This window comes from Lagenorhynchus albirostris, chromosome 9 (genome assembly GCF_949774975.1).
Source record: "Lagenorhynchus albirostris chromosome 9, mLagAlb1.1, whole genome shotgun sequence".
NCBI classification, from domain to species: Eukaryota; Metazoa; Chordata; class Mammalia; order Artiodactyla; family Delphinidae; genus Lagenorhynchus; species Lagenorhynchus albirostris.
Genome location: NC_083103.1, coordinates 46,462,743 through 46,478,203, shown reverse-complemented (window position 1 = coordinate 46,478,203; position 15,461 = coordinate 46,462,743). Strand labels below are relative to the sequence as shown.

The window sequence follows — 15,461 nt, the reverse complement described above, 5'->3', positions numbered from 1 at the left end:
TCCTGAGAGCCTGGTTCCCACTACTGGCTAAGTTCAAAGGGGTCAGTTTAGCCCAGGGCACAGCTCCAGCCATTTACATTACTGTGTAGTAGAATTACTTTAAAGATCTCAAAGCTAGAGCTTCCAAGAAGGTTCTAGCCAGAGAAAGGAAAGGACTCCCTGCCTGCTCATCTAGGAGGTATTCTTCTCTTGTTATAACCAATACCAGTTGGTCTGCCTCTGGGGCTCAAAGAGGTTTTGCTGGGCCTTCTCCACCCAGTCCATGTTGGGTGCACCACATATATGTGTGTTTCACCCGTGAACATGAACATCTTGTCCTACTCCCCTCTCCCCAGAGAAATGCAGCAGTCTCCAACACATTCATCAGCATGGTGGACTCCTGAACTATATAAGCAGCATGACACTGCCACCCTGGAGATTGTAGTACTTCAGGTCCACCCCACTGGCACTCAGTCCACTGGGTACAAGGAGATGAGCTTCCTGAGGAGGGCCAGGTGCCCGCGCCCAGGGATGAGGACAACCTGAAAAGCGGCTGGCTATGCCAGTGCATGCAGCAATACCACCACAGTCTTCTCTGCCCCATATCACCAAAATGATACAATGGCAGTTGCTCTAGACTTGCAGGCAGACAGACTTAAGCCCAAACACCAGGTCTACCACTCAGCGACCTTGGTTGGGCAAGTCACTTAGTCTCACTTAACTCCTCTGTGCCCCAGATGTAAAATAGAAAGGAAAAACAGGAGTTGCTATGAGGACTGAATTAAACAATACTTGAGAATTCACATGATCCTCCATGAATGTTGACTTTGAATTCAAAAGATTTCTCATATCCCATTCATGGTAGGGCAATAACCTCAGTTATCAACTCTCCCAGGTGATGAAAGTCAGATAGTCTGAGAGGGAGACTGAAAAAGTGGTCACAAATTCTCCTCCTCCCTGTGTCCATGCCTTGCAATCCTATCCATTAAAAGTGGAGTCTTCTCTATCCTTTGAAGCTAGGCTGCCCTCATGACCAGCTTTGGCCAACAGAATGCAGCAAAAATGACACTAAGTTCTAAGCCCAGGCCTCAAGTGGCTTTATATGACTCTGTTCTCGCTCTCAAAACTCTAAGACTGCCACGTGAACAACCCCAGGTTACACTGCTGGAAGATGAGAAACCATGTGGAGAGAGGCCTCGGTTGTCTCAGGTATCCCACCTGCAGCCGTCACAAACCAGGTAGCCCCAACTGACCCACAAGCTGAACACAGACATGGGTAAGCACAGCAGAGATTAGCCAAGCCAAGCCCAGCCCAGAAGAACTACCCAGAGCATCCCAGCCCAAACCCTCAACCTGTAGAATCAAAAATAAAGCTTGGTTGTTGTTTTAACCACTAAGTTTTGGAGTGGTTTTTTATGCAGCAAAAGATAACTGATATATTCTGGAAAAATCAAAATCTACAAAATCATGCAAAATAATATTTTAATACTCTCTTTTCCCCCACCTACCACTCCGCTCCCCCGCCCCGCAAAAAACCCCTCCCCTAGCCTCCACAGAGCCATGGACTTTAATGACAGAACTGGATCTGCAATCTCCTAGACACTCTCCTGCCTGTCAAGAACAGTGGCCCGTGGTGGAGAAGGATGCTCTCTACAGGTGGCATCATGCAGGGGAATCACATGACTGTCCCTCCCTACCACCTGGCTGCCCAGGGAAGATCCTCCTCATCTACTCCCAGGTCAGAAATGCTGTTCTAATTGTTGGAAATAATTTCCACAAGGTTTCCGACTCCCTGGTACCAGATGCTCAAACATTTGTCATAGTCATACAGCCTCATTATCAGCATGAGAAAGAGAGAAATAACTGAATAGATCAGACAAGGCCTCATCACACATCCTGTACCTCCCCTGGCCTTAAAGATCGAAATCCTCAGCTTGTTACTCAAGGCCCTTTCTGAGTTGGCCTTAACTCTCTCTAGTCTCATCTCTAGCTTCACCTGCCACACACCCTATGTCCTTGCCATGCCAAATACCTCTGCTATCCCTAAATGCACCAAACCTTTGCATAACTCTATGTTTGTGAAAGTGAATGTTCCCTCTCCCTAAAACACTCTTTCTTGCTGCCCCACTCCTTTTCAGATAAACTCCTATTCAACCTTCCAAACTTGTTCAAATGTTCTACCTTTGAGAAGCAGTGTTGATTTCCCTTAGGAAGAGTTAATTATTCCCTCTTCAGGGTTCCCACAGCATCCTGAACATCCTTCTAGTACAACAAATATCACATTGCATTTTAACTATCTGTTCATATGTCTACATACAAAAATAATCCACAATTTGATACTAAAAGATATTGCATGATTTTTATGTTTCTTGTGGGTTTGAGTATTCCAGGTGTGTTCCTTGCACTCACAGCCAATGAAAGTAGTCAAAAGCCATTTGGAAGTTTTCGGGGTGGTGGAAAAAACCAGCCCAGGAAAATAAAGGAATCAGGTCTGATCCAGAGCAGAGGTGTGGGGCTTGGGAAAGGCTGTGAACTGGGAGATGTGGGTTCCAGGCCCAGGACTGTCACTAACTGTGCAACCTTAGGTAAGCGACCCCTTTTCTCTGAACTGTACTTTCTACACCCTTAGATGAGGGGAATGGGAATAGAAGGGAAGTATGGATTATCCAACCCTCCTCCTCTGCCTACTGCAACCAGGCTTCAGAAATATTCCCCTGGGCAAGATGGGAAGGGACAGCCAGCCACCCTTGTCAGCAAGTCAGGGACAGGCTTGTGGCTGAGGGAGGCCTGGATCTAAGACCTCCTCCAGTCTGAACAGGGGCTGCTGCAGCAGACAGCAGGGCTGGAGAACCGTGGCAGTGATACACACAGGTACCAGGGTGACTGTGGGGACCAGAGTGGACACAGAGGACATGGGCTCTCTTTGTGTCACAACTTTTGCCCAGAAATTCTTATCTTCCCTCAGAAGGTCCCTAACCCCCCTAGAGCTGTGTCAACCTTGAGCTCTTTGTTTTTTAAAGAGGATTCCCCATTTTTCAATGAGGATACCAAAACAAAGTTTTTTTTAGACAATTGGAATACATGAACTCTTAGGGCTGTGGATATATATAAAATGACCTAACATCAGCTTACAATATTTAACATTAATTTAGTTTTTAATACATATTTAAATCACATATTACATAAAATATTATTTAGATATATTGTTTTTTTCTTTCTACTTGAATTATTCAAGCAACAGCATTGAGTTTTTATTTCATACAGAAGAACATCAATTCTGAGAAATGCAGGACTAGGGCCCAGGGGCCACACAACCATCCCCAAAGGGGGTGGGCTTCTGCTTCCAAAATGAAGAACACACAGGCACCAGAGGTTCTCTGAAAGCTGAAGATATTCAATCCATCTGTCACAAGAGTGAGCACTTCTGGTCCCTGGGAGGTATGGGACAAATTATTCTTTTACCACCACTCCCTATATTAGGCACTTTACATGTCCTATATAATCGTCAAACCATCTCTTAGAGGTAGGCATTGTCCCCATTTCATAGTTGGATAGACTGAGGCTCCAAGAAGTTGTCACCTACCAAAGATCATAGAAAGCAGAGGCAGAGCTACAATCAGAGCCCCAAGTCTGTCCACCTCTAAAACTCAGCCCTGTCCACTATGCTATACTCTTCTCTAATTCAAGTGTAAATAAACAAGGTAATTTTATTTTAATTAACTAAATGATTTGATTTTAAGTAAAATATTCCATAATAATGATCAGACTCTAATGATGACCTGGACCCAGCTTTGAACTTGGAATCGAGAAGGAGCTGGAAGCCAGCCCCAGCTATGCTTAAAGTTTTAAGAAATATGATCTTTGAGAAAAGGCAAATGAAGCAGAGTTTTTCTGCCTAGAAAAAATAAATCTGGGGGCAGTTTCATTCTACAGATCAGTGGTTCTCAAACTTGGTTACATATTTGAATCATATGAGGTACTTTTAAACATCCTGATGTCCAGTCCACACCCCATATCAACTAAATCAGAGTTTCAGGAGGTAGGAGCCAGGCATCAGTATTTTTTAAAATTCCCCAGGTGAGGGGACTCCCTGGTGGCGCAGTGGTTGAGAGTCCGCCCGCCGGTGCAGGGGACACGGGTTCGGGCCCTGGCCTGGGAGTACCCCACTTGCTGCGGAGCGGCTGAGCCCATGCGCTGCAGCTGCTGAGCCCACACGCATAGAGCCCAGGCTTTACAAGAGAAGCCACTGCAATGAGGGGCCCCCGTACCTGTTCGCTGCCACTAGAGAAAGCCCACACCCAGCAATGAGGACCCAACGCAGCCATAAATAAATAAATAAATTTATTTTTAGAAAAATTCCCCAGGTGATTACAATGTACAACCAAGTTTGAGGACCAGCGCCAAAGAGAGAGTACCCCTTTCCCCTGTGGCTGAGCCGGATAGACCTGCCCCCTGTATCATGCAGCTGAGAAAGGCAAGCTCACCCAGTTTTAAAGAGGCTCCAACAAGTTAAGGAAGACTCTGAATGCAGCCGTCATGTATTTCCCCTCTGGCAGAGAAGAGAAAAGGGCAGATGCCCAACAGACAGAAGGGTGTCCTGATACCTAGGTACCCTGGGGGTTGGTGGGGAATTGGAGGACACCTTTTGCGTCCCTAACTCCCAGCTTCACTGAAGGACCCATGAGCAGGCTTAGGGTGCAGCCTGAGGTTTGGCACTACAACGACTGCTGCTGGGGCCTAGAGAGTGTGCTGAGCCCAGGACTTAGTGAGGCAGCAAGGGAGGTGGGCCAAGACTAGGTAGTCCACCCTTAGACATGAACGGCAGTGCCAAGGCAACCTGGGCATGGGGCTGGGGTGGGAGAGAAATCCCAAGGAGGTCTCAGAAAACTAGCATGGGTCAGCTCAGCACACCAGGTCGGGACACATGCACATAAGCCCGAGCTCAGTGCTAAGCAAAACTCTGAGGGTTAAAAAGCCCTTCATTCTAGAGCTCTTGTCCAGGGCTCCGTGAAACTTTGCTGCTGGGGCCCAAGCTCTGACTCCAGTAGAGCAGTGGCATCATCTGGAGAAGACTGATGCTCCACTGCCAGCTCTCACCTGTAGAACCAAAGCTGGACAAACCCAGCTTCCAGACCTAGCTTTTTCCACTGTTCATCTACCCAGTTCCCTCATCATAAAGATGGTGACACAGAGGCCCAGAAAGAGGCAGGGACATAGCTAAAAACCACAGATCCTTGTAAATCACAGGTGGCACCTTGAAACACTGAGCAGTCCCTGATTACCTCTGTCAGGGGTATGCCTCTATCAGACACTATGCAAGGAGAAAAAACACTCCAGTTATATTCTCTGGCAGGCTGGCCATCCTCACTAACCATTCCTGCCCTCCCACCCAAGGCAGCCCCAGGGTACTGGGCATCAGCTAAGGCCCCCACCACACAAGCCCCCGAAGCCTTCCTCTAGCCCATAGCTCAGAGCAGCACCACCTTTGAGAAACACGTTGCACCCACTCCCCAGATGCCCAGACCCTGCTAGAAAGACAGATTTCGATCCTAAGGTGATTCTGCTCCTGCCCCTGGCTGCCAGCAGGCTTACCTGTGGGGCCTGCTGCCCTGTGATTGGAGCAACACCTGGGGGAGAAGTCAGAAGAGCGACAGGTGAGACCACCACAGGTCCCAGAGGATGGTGCTCACCAAGTGCCCAGGAACACCCACCCTGCACTCTGCAGCCAGCTGGGCTGCAGGGCCTAAGCCTCAGGGAGCTGGGTGCGGGGTGGGGAAGGGGGAGCAGCCTGGGTCCTCTCCTCCTGTCCCTGATGCATCCTCAGCCAGGGCTGCATTTCTCCAGCTCACCTGAGACGCTTCTGCAAGAAAGGGCTTGGTTGACTCCTCCTGTTCCTGTTTATCTCGAAGGCTCTGCAGTATTTTTCCCAAACTGAACAGCAAGAGGGAGACCTCAAAGAGGCGACTCTTCCTAGCTGCATCTCCTTCCTAATCCTCTGGGTGCCTTGGAACAGAAGCTCAGAAGGAAGAAAACGAGATTTTCAACTTTCAGGAACTAGCTCTGTCGCCCTCTGCATAGCTCAGGAGGCCATCACTCTCAGCCTTTTAGGACTCGATCCAAAAATCCTTCAGCCCTCCATGTTCCCCAAAATGACAGTGCTCATGTGTGGCTGGAACCTGCCCCGATCCGGCAGCTCATTTAAATAGAGCTCATCACAACAACAGTGTTGGTAGAGAAGTGAGTAGCTGCAGGGCCCTGGGGACCCCCTGTTTATACGTAGGAAGAATGATGCAATCTGGGTATCAAAATAGCAATCCAGAATGGAATAACAGGCTCACGCAGCAGCGGTGCCTGCACAGCCAGAGCTCAACTTGACACACTCTGTCAGCCCCACACTACTGCAGCACGCAGATGCCAGGCACACACTCTCACCACAGCATTTTAAAAATCAGCAGGAGCCCCAGAGAGCCCTCCATGCCCCCGGCACTAAAGGAGGGTGGGGGTGAGGGGGCTTCGACAGACATTAAAGTCTGTCTCCTACACACTCACCTGCTCCTGCCACTTCACCTGAAGTCCTTATCCTGTGATGTCACAGTCAGTTGCCATAGTGACCAATTGTCCGTCACAGCGGAGGATTAGGACTTCAGATGGAGAAGACACACATTTATAATGCACAACGGGCCTGAGAGGTGTCCCTCGGCAGCTAACTCTACCCCTCCCCCCAGGGAGATACAGTCACACACAAGCTGGGAGAGAAAGAGGAAGGAAAAACAGGGTCAGGTTAGAGGAAAGATATTAGGATGGGGCAAGACTACGAGTCCAGTATAATTGCTAAAGCCCAGAGTACAGGCAAATTTCAAGAGCACAGAGGGGAAGTGACAGGGAATGAACTTGGAAAGACTGGCAGTAGAGTAAGTGCCTGAAGAGCCCTGGATTCTAAGCCAAGAGGCTTGGCTTGACATTCATCCTAAAAGCAAAGGCCACCCAAAAAGGTTCTGGCTTTATGACTATCTTGATGGACTGGAGATTGGGGGTGGGGGTAGGGCAGGGAGAAGGCTTGTCCAGTTAAGGATTAATGGGATCCTGAATGAGGGTAGAAGTGGAAAAAAAAGGGACAGAAGAGTTGTTTCAAAGAGAACCAAGAGGACATGACCAAAGTAGGATGCTGAAGGGAGTGGTGGTGTGTGAAGGAAAAAGGGTCACATGGATGGGCTGCCATGAACAGAGATAGGTAACAGGAGGAGGAAGAGGGCAGTTGCCAAATCTTATCGTACCTGTATCCTACTTTCTCTGGCATCCATTCCTTCTTAAAAGGATCAGGCCTCATTCTGCCTTGCTGGACCAATGATTCACAAATCTGTAGGGTTTGTTAGAAATCCCAAATCTACCAAATCCAAATCTCTTGGGTGTGGGTACAGGACCAGGAATCTATGTTTTTAGCAAGTTTCCCAAATAATTCTTAGGCATCCAGACCAGCACTGGTTCAAGGACCAGTAATCAGGAACCAGTGGCCTGGACAACTACAGTAGCTTCCTAGCAGTTCTTACTGCATCCAGTCTTGTCTCCTCCATTCATTCTTCTCAGGAAGCTAGAAAGACTTTTCAAAAATACAGATTTGATTATATTCCACTGACCCAAAACTTTCAATGGCTCCCCACTGTCTACTGAGTAGCCTAAATTGGTCAAGACCCTTCTGTTTGGAAAGGAAATTTGGCTCAAAATTTCCTTTCCAAACAGAGTTCCTACTTCTCTCCTTCAAGCAATCCTATATTCCAACCAAAGTTCATGCCCTTCTGTTCCTCCTGCCCTCTCCTCCCTGTGCCTCATGCTAACACTATCCCCTACCTGTGATTCCCTTCCATATTTTTCTGGCCCTGCCTGGCTCCTACACAGCTATTCCTACTTGATGCCACCCACAGGTTCAAATCCACCCAATTTCCCCAGGCAGAGCCTAAAACAGGGGTCAGAAAACTATAGCTCACCTGTTTTTGTAAATAAACTTTTATTAGAACACAGTCATGCCCATTAATTTCCATATTGTCTATGACTGCTTTTGTGCTGCAGTGGCAGAGTTGAGTAGTCGTAACAGAGCCTCTATGACCTGCAGAGCCCAAAATACTTTCTATCTAGTCCTTTACAGAAAAGGTTTGCTGACCCCCGAACTAAAGCAACAGCTACTTTGTTTAGTCTCTCCCTTTGAGGTTCCCTTCTGGTAATGGGGATCCTGCTTATTCCCAAGTCAACTCCCATCCCTGTGTGCTCTAGTTCTGCTAACTGGGTCACATTTGAGCTAGAACTTCAGTTTGAGGTAGGATGTAACAAACAAGGAAAGGACATTTCAGAAGGGGGGAACACCGTAAACAGAGGATTACAGATGACAAAATACGAGGCCCCTCAGGGAATGAGTGATGAAGCTAGCCCATGCAGAGGAATGACAGATGAGGCTCTAAAGTTAGCATGGGGTCAGACTGGGAAGAGCCCTAAAGGCCATGCTAAGCTTCTGTTCTGAACTGCAAGCAATTAGGAGCCCTTTAGGTAGCTAGAAATTCAAGCTCAGGATAGGAGAGAGTGATCAGAGTTGAAGCTAGAGGATTTGGGAGCATAATCCACAAAGGCAACAGGTGAAGTAAGGTCAGGCAGGGGGATCCAGGGACTGTGGGGCAGGGCCAGGTAGCAGATCTGAGCCAAGAGTCAGAATCTGGGCATAAGAGCCAGGTGACAGATTGAAGCTGGAGATGGATTATCCACAGCCTTCAGAGTCCATGCTCCTAGGAACCACCTGACTGTGAAGTAAGCTTTCTGTGTCAAGAAAGTACCCATAGTGGAATGCAGAAGGTATGGGTAGGATGACCCTGGATTCATCTCTTCTGATAGAGTGGCACCTTTATCTCTTTTCACTTCCTATCTCAAGAGTCAATCCAAGGGCTGATGCATTGACATACTCCATGCAAAGCCACTATCTCCATTTCCAACTGGGCCTGGACAGAGGACCAGTGGGGGAACCAAGGGCAGCACCCTACTCTAGGTCTGTGGTTCCTACTGTCCCTGAAGCCCAGACAAGCTCCAGATTGGCAGGCAAGGGAGCCGGATTTTTTTTCTGGCTCTCTGTAAGTGACCAATTACGTGACATTCAGCAGAATTCTAGAACTTTCTGGAATCCTGATGTCCCATTTATTCAATGAGGGGTTAGAGATATACTCTAAGGGCCTTTCCTGCTCTCCAGCCGTCATAGCAGTTAACCAATGACTGGTCCCTCTTGAGTGAGAGTCCCCGCAGACAAGAGGCCCCTTCAAGACCCTGTCCATCAATCACATCTACCTTGAACTCCCTCCCTAGCTATAGCTTTCCAAGTAGTGCCAGCAGCAGCAGGCTCATCCCCCAAAACACTGCCTGCCTCCTTCCCGTCACCAGGGGAATTGCTCTCCCAGGAATGGCTCTGAGGTACCAGTGCTACTCCCAGGGCCCTAGAGAGCCAATTAAGGTGGGGAAACTGTTCATGAACTGAAAAACCATCCTGCTGATAGGCTCTGGAGCTCCAGCTTCTGCACCTGCTGCACACCCAGCTCAGTCCAGCTCAGCAACCTGCCCTCCACCTGGGAAACTTGGGTCACTGCCCACAACAGATCCCACAATAGTTGCACACACTGTTCATCACCTGGAGTGAGCAAATAGCAGCCACCTCACCTGCCAAGCTCCTGGTGCTGAGATCTCATCCCCTCTACCTCCCACTCTCACCCCAGGCCATTAGAGCCCCTCCAGCAGAGCTGCTCATTAAGATAAGTATCATTTCCCTCTCTGACTCTGAGGTTGTAGCATCTTGCATCGGGTCCCTCTCTTTGGATCTTCCCAAATCCCCAAGGCCTGCCCACTGAGGAACAGAGATTGCTCCCCGTTTCAGCATTTGTACTTTTCAAGGGATATGCTGTTACCCATCACTAGCTTCAGGAAGCAGGAGGCTATGGTGGTTATTTGGTGTTCTTAGAGCTCTTCAAGTCCAGTCCCAGAGAATACCCAGGATCACCTAGTCAGTTAGTGCTAGAGTCCAGACCGAGCTCCAGGGCCCCTGACTTCCAGACCAGGGCTCTGCCCATATGTAGACTGCATCATCCACACTGAGATTGGGAAAATTAAGATACTAAACAAAGAGGTTCTGGAATCTGGACCTCGGAATCAAGGGCTCCCATCTAGGATATGTCTTTTAGTAGATTTGAAGAGAAAGAATAATGTTCCTTTTATTCACATGGGGAAGGAAATATTCAAGTAATGGCCTCCCTCCCCTAAAACAACACATAAAACCATAGGCGCCCTGAGAATTCTGAAGACAGATCCAGCACATAGTAAACAGTTTCAGGCATGCCAGCTTCCTTCAGAGCTTGCTACACTTATTTAAAGTATCACTTGGGGACTCAATGGCCAACTTTCCATGTAGAATTTGACCTGGGACCATTTTCAAATAGGCTTAAAAGCAAACAGTCCCAAGAAGATATTCTCATTGGCTGAGTAGATCCGTTTCCAATATCCAGCCTTTCTGGAGCCTTCCACTCCAGTCATCCCACAGCACAGCTAAGACATTGTGTGTTCAGCATACTACTGCCTTTGCTTTGGTCCCCATCATCAGCTACCTTATAGGGTTGTTGTGAAGTTTAGAAAAGATAATACAGGCATAAGCACTCGGTACAGCATCTGCCAGCCAGAAGGTGCTTGATAAATGTGATTTGCACCTCACAACTTGAGGACTAGAAAGGGGCAGTGTCTTAAGTGAAAAAAGTTTTCCTTCCAGGCAAGAGCCATGGGAGATCTTTGTGGATCCACTGATTAAATCATTTGTTCAATAAATATTCACTTAGGCCCTCGTCCTGTGTCAGGTTCTATGTTGGGCTGTGGCATTGTAGAGATGAAAGGCACAGCCCAGTTGAATGAGATGCCCACCTCACTCCCTCCCCCAGTGCTGAGCCCCACTGCAAACATGCAGGCCTGGTGAGGCTCCACTGAGGGATCAGAGTTGAAAACCAGCTGGACAGACACTGAGCCCAGGCACAGCCCCTCTTCCACTCAACTCAGCAACTTCTCAGTTCTGCCCAGCAACCAGCAGGAATAGATTTATGGAAATGGACTCATCCCCATGCAATGTGGCCGCAACTGGCTGGAAGCGTTCATGCTAAGGACCTATTTAATTCGTCAGCCTCTATCCATCTCCCCTGCCAACCCTCTACCTATTCCCATATTTAACTTTTGAAAGCCCCAGATTGGCAGAAATAGGATAAGCCTTTTAGCAAGTCTGTACTCCTACTCTGCTGGATAAAGTGGCAGTGCTAAAAGCTCTTTCCAAAGAACCAAACTCCCAAAGCATGGCTTCTCAAATTACAACAGGAATCTAAGTTCAGGTACTGGGTATCTCACTGGACTTCCCAGAGATAGGTGACATCTCTGCTTTTCATCAGCGTGGCATTTGAGTGCCATTCTTTTAGTCCTTCAGAAAACATTCAGTGAGCAACTGATATCCACCAGTCCTTGTGCATGGAAAATCTCCCAGAGGTATTGCTCCTTTGCCTAAACTTTAAACAGTCTTCTCTTCACATTCTTACCACACTGTATTATTGTCATCTGTTTAGTTATCTGCCCTTCAATAAAATATGAGTTCCTTGAAGGCAAGGGCCCTGTCTTTTCATCTCTGCACCCTAAACGCCATAGGGCCTGGTACATAAAAGTCAATAACTACCTGTGAAGGAGACTGACATACAAACCAACAAATACCACACAGCATAGAATCCTAAAACCTCCAAGTAGCAGAGGAAGCTTATTCCACTCTGATCCACAAATGCAAATATGGAAGGTAGCAATAGCCTGGCCAGACTGCAGGACATACTAAATAATGTAAGATGCCACATATTCAAGAAATTGCCTCTCTGGTTCCAAGTCAAGCATGTTTGCATCTAACAGATTTTTTTCCACTTCAGTTTCACAAGTTCTAAATAACGGTATTTTTTCACATTTCTTGGTCTCTTACTATATCCTAAGCACAGTACAGAATGTTTTATGTGTATGTTCTCATTTAATCTTCATAACAATCCTATAAGTTAATTACTACCATCATCATCCCCATTTTACAGGGAGGAAAACTTACCAAGCTATACAACTGCTGTATTAAGTGGCAGGTAGATTAGGACTCACACTCTGATGCCCAGATATACTGACACCAAAGCTTACGTTTTCATTCTCCCTTGCACTTAGAATAACCTGGCAACAAACACTATGATTCTAAAAATTGTCACTAGTATGAATTTAGTTTTCTGACTTTAGAGTCAAACATATCCTTGAAACATGCATAATTAGTTCATGTTAAAAATCTTTTATTTTTTTAAGGCATTCTGTTGTTTTTTTTTTTAATGTATTTTGTTTATTTATTTGTTTAGGCCGCACCAGGTCTTAGTTGCGGCATGCACGCGGGATCTAGTTCCCAGACCAGGGATCAAACCCAGGCCCCCTGCATTGGGAGCACCGAGTCTCACCCACTGGACCACCAGAGAAGTCCCTAGTTCATGGTAAAAATCTTAAGTGAGGGGCTTCCCTGGTGGCGCAGTGGTTGAGAATCTGCCTGCCAATGTAGGGGACAGGGGTTCGAGCCCTGGTCTGGGAAGATCCCACATGCTGCGGAGCAACGAGGCCCGTGAGCCACAACTACTGAGCCTGCGCGTCTGGAGCTTGTGCTCCGCAACAAGAGAGGCCGCGACAGTGAGAGGCCTGCGCACCGCGATGAAGAGTGGCCCCCGCTCACCGCAACTAGAGAAAGCCCACGCACAGAAACGAACACCCAACACAGCCAAAAATAAATAAATAAATAAATAAATAAAATTTAAAAACATTTTAAAAAAAAATCTAAAATGAGATTAAAGACCTAAACGTAAGAATCAAAACTATAAAACTCTTAGAAGAAAACATAGGGGAAAAGCTTTATGACAGTGGATTTGGCAATAATTTCCTGGATATGACACCAAAAGCACAGGCTTTTGGAAAAAATAGGTACGTTGGACTTCTTTAAGATTTAAAACTTTCACTATGTTAACAGGACACTATCAACAAAACAAAAGGCAACCCATGGAATGGGAGAAAATATCTGCAAATCATTTATCTGATAAGGGTCTAGTATTGAGAATACATAAAGAACTCAACAACAACAGCAACAACAAAAACCTAATTAAAAAATGGGAAAAACTTGAAACTAACAACACTGTAAATCAACTATACTCCAATAGAAAAATTAAAATTAAAAAAAAGGCAAAACTGAAACTCTATATCATTAAACAACTCCCCGTTCCCTCCTTCCCCCACCCCTTGGCAACCACCGTTCTACTTTCTATCTCTATAAATCTGGCTACTTTAGGTACCTCATGTAAGTAGAATCATAGAGTATTTGTCTTTTTATGGCTGGCTTATTTCATTTAACATACTGTTCTCAAAGGTCATTCATGTTGTAGCATGTGTCAGAATTTCCTTCCTTATTAAGGCTGAATAATATTTCATTATATGTGTATACCACAATTATTTATCCATTCATCTTTCCACGGATTCTTAGGTTCCTTCTACCTTTTGGCTATTGCAAATAAGGCTGCTATTAACACAGGCATAAAAATATCTCCTCTAGTCCCTGCTTTTAATTACTTTGGGTATATATCCAGAAGTGGAATTGCTGGTAATTGTATATTTAAATTTTTTGAGGAATCACTTTACTGTTCTCCGTGGAGTCTGCACCATTTTATATTCCCACCAACAGTGCACAGGATTCCAATTTCTCCACATCCTCGCAAACACTTATTTTCTGTTCTTTTTTTTAATACTAGCCATCCTAACACATGTGAGGTGGTACCTCATTATGGTTTTGATTTGTATTTCCCTGAATATTAGTGATAGTAAACATTTTTTCATGTGCTTGCTGGGCGTTTGGATATCTTGTTTGGAGAAATGTCTATTCCAAGTTCTTTGCCCAGTTTTTATTTGGGTTGTTTGTTTGTTTTTATTCTTGAGTTGTAAGAGTTCTTTACATATTCTGGATAATAACCCAACAGTGCTAGAACTTTTAAGACATATTTAAGATTCACCTTATTTATACATTTAACTTACTGTATTTCCATGAGTTCTTTAAGTAATTTAGAATGCTTATTTGCTGGACAATTGAATTATTTTTAAAAATTTAGTTTATAAAAGCAAATATTAACTGTAAATATGTTTAAATATTAATGAAAGTCCCTTTAAAAGTGATTGTTAAATTTGCTATATTTATAAATAGAACAAGATTTGTAAGTTAAAATTAAAAGCTTAAGGTAGAACAAAGTCTAAGTAGTAAGTTTAAAAATCATGTATTAATTTAAAAAATCAAAGTATACAATACCTTTTCTGTACTCTGAACTCTCAACAGAGACTCAGAGAGCTTAGGTAGCTTGCCCAAGGGTTTAGAGGCCTTGAAATTCAGATCTAAAGACAACTGCAATGCTATAATGCCTCAAAAATAGCCTAGACTTGTGCTACAAATCACTTTGAAAAAACTGCAGACAACAAAACAAACAACAATGATGATGCTTCTAAATGCTGTCAACTTATTTGGCTTTTTCATCCCACGAGTTCATTCAGCAGACACTCACTGCATCTCTGTTACATGCCCTGTGCTAGAATACTGAAACGAAGGGACTTGGCTCTTGTCTCCAAGGACTTCACAGTTCTCAATGAGATTGTTTCCTAGGAAACCTGACCTTCAGAAGAAAGACAGAAGCTCCTCCCTGCTGGAGGAGGGAGCAGCTTAGATGGTGAATGGTTCATTAGTCAGTGTGAGTCTGTTCAAAATCTGTTCCTGACTGACCCTAGGAGCCCAGCCATTCTCCCCCCGCCTTGGAAGTTCAGTGGGTCAGGACATGTCCTCTCCTTCTGGGGAGTCAGCCAAACCTTGAATCAAAATCTTCCCAGGTTTCTTAGCCTGCCACCAATTTAAGGAAATCCCAAACATGAAAAATCCCAGTTTACAAAACATATATTAAGCATCAGGAGGATTTGCTTTGTCTCACAGATTCCCCAAAGAGTTGCTTTCAGCAATGAGTATCCCTGGGCTCTTACATTCTGATTCTTTCTACACCTGAAATTCAGTACCTATGAAATGGGAAGAGACCTGTTATATAGAAGGAGGTGAACCTGTGGTATTTTTGTACTTACCATCTGGGACAGTCCCATGAAGCCCAGCAACCTGCCCTAGCTCCTGGATCAAGCCCTGGAAGCAGTCCTTACAGAGCAAATGCTGACAGGGTAGGAGCCAGGCACCTATATCTTGCACGTCCTGTTGGCATAATGAGCAGATCAGTACCGCCTCTATCTGTCCACTTCTGTGTTTCTGGTCAACTAGAGGTCGCCCCATAAAGCTCACACTTATATCCATGCCCATGCATGTGCCCAGAACCGGGGCTTTTCCATTAATATCCTCAAGCGTGAAGCAGTGTGTA

The 15,461-nt window shown here is 45.7% G+C and overlaps 1 protein-coding gene across 2 annotated transcripts in view; it reads right to left on the bottom strand.

Moving 5' to 3' along the window:
• The window catches only part of TRIM66 (tripartite motif containing 66), a 61,005-nt gene that overhangs the window by 36,930 nt on the left and 8,614 nt on the right, over window positions 1-15,461 (bottom strand). Inside the window, exon 1 of one of the 2 annotated variants that reach the window (XM_060159721.1) lies at window positions 5,829-5,977. The exons of the other annotated variant lie outside the window; for it this stretch is intronic. The gene's annotated coding sequence lies outside the window, so the exon portion shown is untranslated. Of the gene's footprint in view, window positions 1-5,828; window positions 5,978-15,461 lie in introns of those variants that run through there. 2 annotated transcript variants of the gene reach the window in all.